Below are 10,842 nucleotides of genomic sequence, written 5' to 3'. Positions count from 1 at the left end.
CTGCCTGTTAATTATCACTGGACTACTTCGCTCTCGCATCTCCCAAAAGTTAATTTTTTTTTGTTTTCTTGATTCCATTTTAATGGTTTAATTAAATTGCTATAACCAATTATTTAAAATGTAATGATTTAAGCAAAACTTTCTTCAAAGGTTAAACCAAACTTTTATTTGACGGATTGCCGTGTAGACCTTTGAGTCTCTCTGTGTTTTATGATATGATGATAGTTTTTCTTAAATGAAGCTAAAATGCTGCTGAAAGTGACTCTCAGAGCGGCTGTATCATATAGAAAAGACAGCAAAAAAAAAAAAAAATGCCAGAATTGCTTTTTTTTCTCAAGTTTTACTAATTTATTCTGTGATTCTGACTTTCAAACAGCCAATTGCGAGTTTATATCTCGCACTTCTGAGAAAAAAAAGTTTTAATTGTGAGTCGCAATTACTTAAAAAAAAAATTGTATTCCATGGCGGAAAACAAGCTTTCATATGCACAGACAGTAGCTCACATTTAACGTGCAGATTGTGCGCACACAGAAACGTACTGGAGCACAGAAAGTTAGTGTCAACACTGTCCTGTGATTTCTCAATAAGAAACTGCGTAGAAACAGAAGTTATAGCATATTTCTTTCTGCTTTTGAAGTAACTAAAACTTACAGCTTAGCTAATAGCATAGAGACGATACACAGGTATGATTAAATCACACTAGAAATTGTTCTATCGCCAATGCATTCAAATGTAGTGCTACTTTATCTGTATCTGATTTAAAACAAGCAGAAATCTGTAAGAAATGTAACAATCCATAGACAATATAACTGATGAAAATGAGCTGTTACGTCAGAGCAAAAGCATCGTGGGCAGTGCTGTGACATGCTGCAGCTGTGCTCAAGGCGACCTGAGTTCAAGGTTCACACTTCTCAAGCCAAGTTTGTAGTTTGTTCACATAATTTAGCCTCTAGTTGTGTTATTAACATGTAATGGATTAAGTATATGTTTTAAATTACGGAAACAAAATAGATACTCATAAGGTATCATATTTATACTTTTTAAAAAATTAATCTTTACATAATTTCTGATTAATAATTAGGCTGGCTAATTTTGAAAGTTTTCAAAGTTAATATTGCTTGTGATCTTAATATGTAATATGTATTTGTATTATTTTTGTTTACACTGTTGCATGATCTTCTTTTATAGGCTATGAGGAATAACTCATGCCATGCACACAGAGAATAGTGCTCAATTCTGCTAACTGGGATAGCAGCTGGAGAACTAGAAGAGAAGAACAGTAGAACACCTATTAATGCAGATGACTCTATTATTTTTCTGCAAGAACCAAGACAAGCAAAGACTGATGATGAGCGCTCTGAGCAAACAGCAGTCAAGACGTGTGATTGCACATTGGACTTTACTGAGTTCTTCATGTAATGTTGGGCATCTACTGTAGACAGAACTTCTAATAATTTATGTGGATGCCATTAATAAACCTGTTCGATTTTTGTTTTATTTTTGAGATTAATAAAATTGTATGTTTTAACAATGTTATAGCTAAGCATTTTTTATGTTTAAGAGAACATTTTGGGAACAAAAATAAAACTCACAGTAACTGCCATGCAGGCTAGAATTGCGAAACATCCCAGTCAGCAAATTACCTTTGGCAAAGATGTGGGCCAGATAAACAGCTGAGCTGTGGCCCAGATTAGTTTGTGTTTGCCGGCCCAGATATGGCCCACATCTCCTTTGCCAGAACTGAACCAAAGGACTGCCATAACTCCACCAAGCATGAGCCAAATACTACAATTTCATGTGGCCCATATGTGGGCCTGGTATGCAACTTTAGTATGGTTGAGTTCTGTTAAAATCTAACGGCCCTTATGTGGCCCACATGCAGCTGACAGTATTTAAAGTCTTATTAACTCACAGGTAAATTAAACACTCAACAACAAATGCACTCAAAACTATTTATTTTGACAAGCATTTAAATAATTACAGCTAAAGTGTTGTACTTAATTACAGCAGTATTCAGTTGAAAACATTTCATAAAAATAAATATAATTACAGCAAGAGTTGAATAATAACAGTAGTATTCAGTTGAAAACATTTATCAAAATAAATATAATTACAGCAACAGAGTTGAATTTAATAATTACAGTAGTATTCAGTTGAAAACATTTAAGAATACATAATTACAGCTACTCAGTTGTACTTATTTTAAGTAGAATTCAGTTGAAAACATTTAAGAATACAAATTAATAATATAAATAGCATTCAAAGCTAATTTTTTACACCAAAGTTCAAAACACTCGATCAAAGAGTGTATTAATGTTATGTTTAATTAGTCCAATGAGAGTAATACAAATAAATCACAGTTGGTAAAGAGAACTTTAAAGAGAAATTGAGAAAGTTAAAGCAAACTTGAAAGGTAAAGAGTTGAGAAGTGTGTTGATGTGCAGAGAAGTCTCCAATGAGGGTCGGCAATGTGTTGACCTTTTCCAGTAAGGGGATTCTGCCTGACTGCACCTGCAATAAAGAAGAATTTAAATAATGTTAGCAGCAATACAACCTGGAAGCTAGAGCTGCAGGATAATAAAAAAAATAATTAATGTAAATATCCTTTAATATTTTAATTGCAATTATTAACAAATGAAACACCTCTGAATTACCAGTGTATGAAAGTTTTTTCCAGTAAATTTTCAAAAGGAATTGCAAATTGTATTTTTCAATATGTGGGCAAGAATTATACCGTAATTCCTTATGACAAATTATTTCAATTTTTAGAATACTTTTGCACCAACAACCGGTTAAAATTTACAGCACTGCATGTATTCTGCTTCTTTTTAAAAAAAAAGACATGCACACTCTAATGTAAAAACACACCAACACAGATAGCATTAATGTCATGTTTTAGTCCAAAGACAGAGTCTACAAAAATAAGTGTTTTTACTAACACAAAATAAACTCAAGACAATCTGCAATGATGCGAGACAATTTGGAAGCAGAAACACACAAACAATAATGGGCCAAGTACTGAATGCAAGGAGGAACATAAAGGGTTAGTTTGCCCAAAAATGAAAATTCTATCTGTAATTACCCTCAAGTTTTTCCAACTTCTGTGTTGTACGTCAGAGCATAGACTCACTATTGGCCGACGCTGGTCATGTGTGGGATGCTGGCCAATCGTGAGCCTACGTTCTGACGTACAACACAGAAGCGCTGTGCTGTTACACTACGTTGAATAAAGTCTTTATTTTAGCTTGTTTTGCGCACAATTTTTTTTTTTTTAATAAATAATTTATTTTCGACACTTGATAAACTTAAGGTTCAGCCATTGTATTCTTGGACTATTTTAACAATGTCTTTACTAACTTTCTGGGCTGGCAAGTTTCAATAACAGAGAAGCCTATGGAGGAGTGAGACAGCTCTCAGATTTCATCATATAAATCTTAATTTGTGTTCCGAAGATGAACGAAGGTCTTACGGGGGTGGAACAACATGGGTGAGTAATTACTGACAGAATTTTCATTTTTGGGTAAACTAACCTTTTAAATACACAGTGATAATGAACTAAATACAGATAGTTGTAGGCATGCGCTGGTATGAGACTTTGACAGAATGATAATCTTATATTGTGATTACAGCTTTAAAATGTATAATTGAAACGATATGATTCGCAATATATAAAAAATAACTTTCTTTAAAAACAAAACATAAAACTTCTAAATAAAAAATGCAGTCACTTAAGTGAGCCACGGATGTGATCAGGTAATGACAAAAAAAGTTGTTTGGTTCGATACTGAGATAACAGAAATAAAAATACAATGTTCTGTAAAGCGGTTTTGAAAAGTTGTGTATTGTGCAAAGTGCTATACAAATAAAAGTGACTTCTAAAAAAGGTCTCACCAATGACAACTTCCTTTACGACCAGGCGTTGGACACCAATCTTCCCATTGACTTCTCTCCAATTCTTAACGTGCCACAGCAGTTGTAAAAGTGTCTTTCAGCACTCTCCACACGGTGTTATTCAGGTCAAAGCCACCAACCAGACCCAGACAGGTAATCTGATAGGAAAAAAAAAACATTGTGTAAGTGGTTGAAATATGCATTTAAATAGACCACCCTAAAATGAAAGTGCTTTTATATTCAAAAATGAACTATAAACTATTACTTACTCCATCTGAAACCATATTTTCTAGGTTTTTAATATGGAAATTATTGTCATTGCCCCACCCATGCCACACATTAGGGCTGGGTGACAGTATACCATAGCATGGTATATAATCTCTATCGTGAGAAATTAGAGTAATTATAAAAATGTCCTGCCTCTTCCAAGCTTTATAATGGCAGTGAATGGGTGCTCAATTAATTGATAGTTAACAGAAATACAGCAATTCATTGTTTGTTCATGTTAGTTCACAGTGCATACTAAAGTTAACAAGTACAATTTTTTATATTGAATGTGTTAGTAAATGTTGAAATTAACATTAACACATATTAATATATGCAGTAGAAGTGCAGTTCATTATTAGTTCATGTTAATGTTCAGGTATTGTATTGAAAGTCATAATTTTGGTATTGTGACTTGACACTAATAGCCTAACGTTAACATTACAACTTTAATTTTAAAGAGGGAAAAGTCATGAGAAAAAGTCTTGGTTGAATATCATTTCAGAGTTAAATAAAGATACATACAATAATGCACACGTATTAATGTGTTTATTCTTGGCATTTTTATATTATTATGATTAGTTGAATGATTGTGAACACAAATTAGGATTTAGGTTTTTTGACAAACAGTAACACCAACATTGGACCGCGTCGCCTTCACGTTAATTCACAAATAGGCTACTACATATGACAAACTATACTATTTTATTGTGTACGACAGTGAGCTGTTGATTTATAAACAAAAACATCTTAATTTAAAACGACAAACCAGCGAACTGCTATAGCCTAAGTTAACGGTTAAGTTACATTAAACTTATTGTAAGTTATAGCAGTAAACTGAGGAAAATATTAGCTAGTTCAACCCCTTCCTCGATGAAACGAATAACTAAACGCATAATAACATGCAATATTGACACATAATGCTGCATATTTCATTTATATGACTTTAAAATGCCAAAACATCACTTACCTGAATGTACACAGTCGTGAGGAAAGCAGAGTAAATGGCGTCAGCTGCCCAGCGTCTCAGTCAAACTCGCGCCGTAGTCTCTCTCCACCAATAGGAGGGAAGATGCAGAGCAACCTGAGGTGTGTAACGGCGGATGTTTGCCGCACTTGATTTCAGGATTCCTGTGTTTTTCCACGTATAAGCCAAATGTTTACCACAAGTCGGTGTTTCTCACTGTGTGCCATAGCTCAACCACATATGGTCCTCATGTGTTCGTTGTTATCTGGGCCATATACCTCAATATCAGTTGTGAACCAAGACAGCATTTCCCGCAGATTTTAAAGTTATGGCAAAACAAATATGGCTACGATATGGCCCATATCTGTTCAGCCATGCCACATCTAGGCCATATGTGCCAGATAATACCCACATGTGGCCCAAATGTAATTGCTATCTGGGATTATTGGATAATTCTTATAATTGACATTTCTCTTGGCCAATTGGAATCTTAGCACTTGCGTCAGAATCTTGAAGCACACAGTGTCAACTGAGCTCGGCTCGCCATTGGATGAGACGCCTGGTTACCGTGCGAGTCTAATGGAAACTCACGCATGAATTTTCCTGCATTGAACTTGTTTTAGCGCCCGCCAAAGTGAATTTTTGTCCCGCCAAAGTCTTATTTGATCGGTGAGTAATGTAGATGAACGGCTGCGTTTGTGACAGGGCGCATGTTTAACTGAAAGAACTAGCAGAGAGAGAGAGAGAGAGAGCCGGTCGCGCGCGCGCACTCTCTGTGTAAACAAAGACTTCACCGTCTCCAAACTAAGCGCTGTCTTGCTCTCTCTCCCTCGCACATATTAATCAAAATAAATCGACACGGTGGTAAAAGGTCGGAAGACCAAAGTTTTATGTGGAGCATTCGGAGATTTTTTTTTTCCTGAATTACCGTGTGAATTGTGCTAAATAAGTTGCCTTATCTTCTCTGAAAAGCGCTCCGGACATTCAGCTGACATAAAACAACACTTTAATTAAACGGAAAAAAAAAGCTATACAGTGATGAAATGTTTTCTATGTTGACACAAATCTTGGATGTCAGTGTCCTAACTGCTGGGATAATCACACAACGCGCACGACACGTCCAATTCGCGAACTAATGACTCATTTGAACCGATTAATTTTAATGAATGGTTAAAACAACTGATCTTTCCAGCAGTGAACTCAGGAGACATCTGAATCGGTGTATAACTAATCAGTAACACTTTACAATAAGGTTCTATTTATTACATAAATTATATAAAAAGTACAGTTTGCTAACTCAAGCTTAAACTTTAAAATAAATAAAACCACTTTTTTTTTCTTTTTTTTTTTTAAAGCATATGACTACGTTTTTCCACACAGTGCTATCAAGAATCGATAAGAGAATCGTTAAAGAATCGGATCGATAATCAGAATCGTCAGTGGCATTATTATTGATAAAATCTTATCAATTCCCATCCCTATGTGAAGACAGTAAAATTATAATCAAACATTAAAGAACATGCATGTTTTTTTTTTAGAGTTAAAAGATTAAAACATTTTGCTAACATGAGGTCTTGTTGTGTCACTGTCAGTCTTTTTACATCGGTGCAAAATTAGGGTATGCAGATTAAGACCACTATTCATCAGCATGAATGAATGAACCCCCCCCACCTACCTTTTATGAGAACATTCTTGAAACTAAAATAAAACTACCTGCTGAAAACATTATTCGAACATTTCAAGATAATGTTCTCAGAACATTTTTAGAACAAAAAAATTCTAGCTGGGAATGCATTTTATGTATCGCTTTCTACAACGTCGGACACATAACTGTAATCAATATGATTAGCCTTCGGCTTGACTATGTTATTAAACAGCTAATAATGCTAATGCTAATGTTAGACAGACCCTGTTTCCGTTCACCATCTCAGAGTCAGACAGCTGCCTTCTAAAAATATGCAAAATATATATTGATATATGTACCCAGTTTTTCTTGTCCCTTCTTAAAGGTGTTCTTGTGCTCACTGTGAAAGCCCCGCCCCGCTCATGATGGGATTGGTTAGAAGCTTTTGATGGTAGGAAATGGGCAGATCCAAACCGCGCTTTTGAGACGGTCTTTGGTTCAAGGCAGTTTTAAGGAGAAAAAGTGTTGACTAATGAATTTACACATGGTTTGTTTTAAAGCATATTAAAAACACCACATAGGCATATAAACAACATTGGAAAACTTTTAATGTACAGTATATCACTCTATATGATTAAAAAGTTTTAGGTCAGCAGGGATGTATTAAATTGATAGTGACAGTGACAGTAAAGACATTTATAACGTTACAAAATATTTCAAAGTAAATGCTGTTCTTTTTCATTTTCTGTTAACTGAAGTATCCTGAAAAAAATATAGAATGGTTTTCCCCACAAACATATTAACTAATATTTTTGATTAAATAAATGCAAGATACTTTTTTTTTTTTTTTACATTAAAAAATCTTACCGACTCCAAACTTTTGAAAGATAGTGCATCTAAAAAAGTTATTTAAAAATATACCATAATCCTAAACCTTAATCTTATCATGTAGCATTAGAAAGTCTGGTTCACTGTGTTCTCGTCAATCGGTTTGTTTGGATAGTTCATTTGAGGCATTTTAAGCCTTTTCATTTTTTTGTTGGAAAACATTTGAACTACTGTTCTGAAAGAGCAGTTTGACTTCAGATTAACTACTTTTAATGTAGTATCTTGGCTTGTGGTAACTTTCCAACACAGAAGCCCAGAACAGAAGAATTTCTGTAAAACAATATCCCTCCCTCCCAAATTAAGGATTTAGGGAGATATTTATATATATTCTGCAAGTTATTAAACGGATGAGTAGTCTCATTTACAACCTGCCAATAGACTGGATGAACTTTCCTGTTCTAATACAAAATTGCTAAAGTTTAGCCTGTAGTACAATGTTGTCTGAAAAGTTTTGCAGTGTTCATATCCCACAATACACCTGTGTATCCTCTCCACATTTTGCTTTTGTTCAAGCATTGGCCTTTTATTGCGGTGTACATTTTTTACATTAGGCTTTTGGTAGTTGTCATTCCAAGAGCAGGTTGATGGAAACCAGACACTAGATTCGCTCCCCCATCATGAATGATATTAAAAAGACTCGTCAAACGTATTTATTCTGTCATCAACACCACCGCGTAAAACCGTGAGATGTTTCATTAAGTATTTTAAAGCGCAGCAACAGACTAGCCGCTACTGTGGCTCTTCATGGATATATCATCCATATCGCCTCTTGTGAAAGCGACTTCCACCTCTCTCCCCCATGTGGTCTGGGCCTATAAACATTTACGTGATTTTCCTATGATCCCAGCCAGATCCAGCAGGATCTAGCTCCTAAAATGTCCACGGGACCGGTGCGTGTTATATAGTTGTCCTCCCGTTGACACATGAGAACTCAGGCTAGTAAATGTCAGCGCTAGGGGAGGGTTAGCATTCCTGCAGGGTCATTGTGGACACAAGAGGCATTAGAGGGGCTCAGACGAGAGGAGTACTAGTGTAAAGAGATGTCTTCATGAGGAGCTTTGCTAGATGATCTAAAAGCCTCTAGATACATCAGGAGTGAAAGGTGTGGGAAGACTTGCAGCTACTGCAGTATGGGAGTGAAATACTATCTTTAATCGCCCTATGATTCATTTTTCAACCTGTGTCTTTCCCAGCTCTCCTATAATCTCATAATGTTAAAAAACTGACCTGACTTCAGATACAACATCAAAAGGAGGAGCTACAAATTATTTACTCTTTGCCAGGAGGGAGCCATTCACAAAGAGGCATGGACAAGACATCATGTTTCTTTTCATAAACCATCTTTTGAGTGTTACCAATTTAATGCTAATTTAATTATTTTAAGAAATTGAATTAGGCTTTTTTTATTCATTACAATTTCATAATAATTGTATTACCCTTTTGCCCATAAGGTGACACATTGATGAGGGGAAAAATGCTTTTGCATTCTCTCACAAAAGTATTACATTCTCTCGCAAAACTACTGCATTCCTCCGATATATTTTGTGTCTGCATTGACTATCTTCATGTCTTCCTTCAGTCGGTTGAGCCACCGCATCTTTGGTATGCATCCTTGGGGACTTAGGCCCTGTTTACATCTGGTTTTAAGATGCATCTTGGTCGATCGGATCACAAGTGGACGGTGCTAAATACAGGTGTAAACGGGGTCTAAACATTTTGAGCTTGTCCACTTTTGACCATTTCCGGTCAATGCATTTGACCGGATTGCTTTCGTAGTGTAAACATGTGGTCGAATGTGTTCAAACAGCCACAAAAGACGCCTACTCTCCGTCTACTGACCTAACGTGTAAACATTATGCGAAGCGCTCTAGCCAGACGGGATTTAAATTTTTGTCGGCTGAAGACCCAAGTTTGGTTTGAAGATGAAAAACGTACCAAGCACAATGTTTTCTCACCATTCATGATTTCTAACACACACTCATAGCATTTGCTGAGGTCTTGCTGCTGTCAGAGCAGAACTAAAAGCTGATGCTCTTCGTGTGTTTTCTCTGGTATTGTTCATATGTAAATTGCACAAGCTTATTTCATCCACTAGATCGAATGATCTGAAAAAGCCCCCCCTCGAAGAAATCAGGACAGAAGTGGTTGAAAGTGGACAAAAGAGGATGGAATAAAATACCAGGTGTAAATGAGTATGTGTCTCCCTCATCTACTTGTGATCTGATCTAACAGCAGGTGTAAACAGGGCCTAAGGCGCAGGGCAGTTCTGGCCACTGAATCCTTGTTTCTCCATACAACGTGTCCGTACCACCATAGTCGTGTTTGCACGTCTTATCCTTGATTGGGACAATGCCCAGCCATTTCCTGGCGTCTTCGTTCGTTTTGTGGTCCCATCACGTTATCCCTAAGCTCCCCAAGTTATCCCTGGTGATGCTGGCCAGCGCTCTGTGCTGTAAAGGGCCCCAGGGCGAACAATGGTCTTATAGATCTTGGCCTTGAGGCAGTCCTAGGATACCTTAGGCGGACCTTAAGGGCACCTTAGATTTTGAAGCCAAAAAAAAAAAAAAAAAAACGCATCCATCCATCATAAAAGTAATCCCTACAGCACCAGGTGGTTAATAAATGCCTTCTGAAGGGAAGCGATGCATTTTTGTAAGAAAAATATCCATATTTATGAGAGCTGATGCCTCTCGTGGTTCAAACAAACAGGTCTGGCCAACAAACTCAAGCTCATTTTAGACATTTCTCTTTAAAAGTTCTCGGTTTAGACTTCTAATATGTGACTGTAACCATTCACTCCCATTATAAAGCTGGGAAGAGCAAAGATATTTTTAATATAACTCCGGTTGTGTTTGGCTGAAAGAAGAAAGTCATATACACCTAGGATGGCTTGAGGGTGAGTAAATTATGGGATAATTTTTGGGTGAACTAACCCTTTATTGTTACTGTTGACTTCTATAATGAGAAACAAACTAGACTCCAGCTTCACAAGTTGTGGCTTTATTGACTATCATATACACTGCACCTGGCAGCCATGCTGAACACACTGACTCTCGGGCCGGGGGGAGGGGAAGACCCCATGGGAACATACACTTACAGTGACGTCACACATACTGATGAGTTAGTTGTTAGTAGTGTGTTGAAACTTGGGGTGACATTTCCCATACAAGCTTTAAGCGCTTGACCAATCACAACTCAGACTTTGTAA

At 36.5% G+C, this 10,842-nt stretch overlaps 1 long non-coding RNA gene across 2 annotated transcripts; it reads right to left on the bottom strand.

The window, feature by feature from the left end:
• Nucleotides 1–1,938: 1,938 nt before the first annotated feature.
• Nucleotides 1,939–5,208, bottom strand: LOC311076941. Of its 2 annotated transcripts, XR_014604715.1 has the most exons (3): nt 5,126–5,208; nt 3,892–4,049; nt 1,939–2,511 (listed from the first exon to the last, which is right to left on the bottom strand). It is a non-coding gene; the product is annotated as an uncharacterized lncRNA (long non-coding RNA). The 2 variants fall into 2 exon arrangements; XR_014604716.1 differs by lacking the exon at nt 5,126–5,208 and having other exon boundaries at nt 3,892–4,211.
• Between the last annotated feature and the right edge of the window lie 5,634 nt (nt 5,209–10,842).

Source organism: Abramis brama (assembly GCF_963993115.1).
Source record: "Abramis brama genome assembly, chromosome: 25".
Lineage (NCBI taxonomy): Eukaryota > Metazoa > Chordata > Actinopteri > Cypriniformes > Leuciscidae > Abramis > Abramis brama.
The sequence above is the reverse complement of the archived record's forward strand: the minus strand, read 5'-3'. Positions and strand labels throughout refer to the sequence as shown.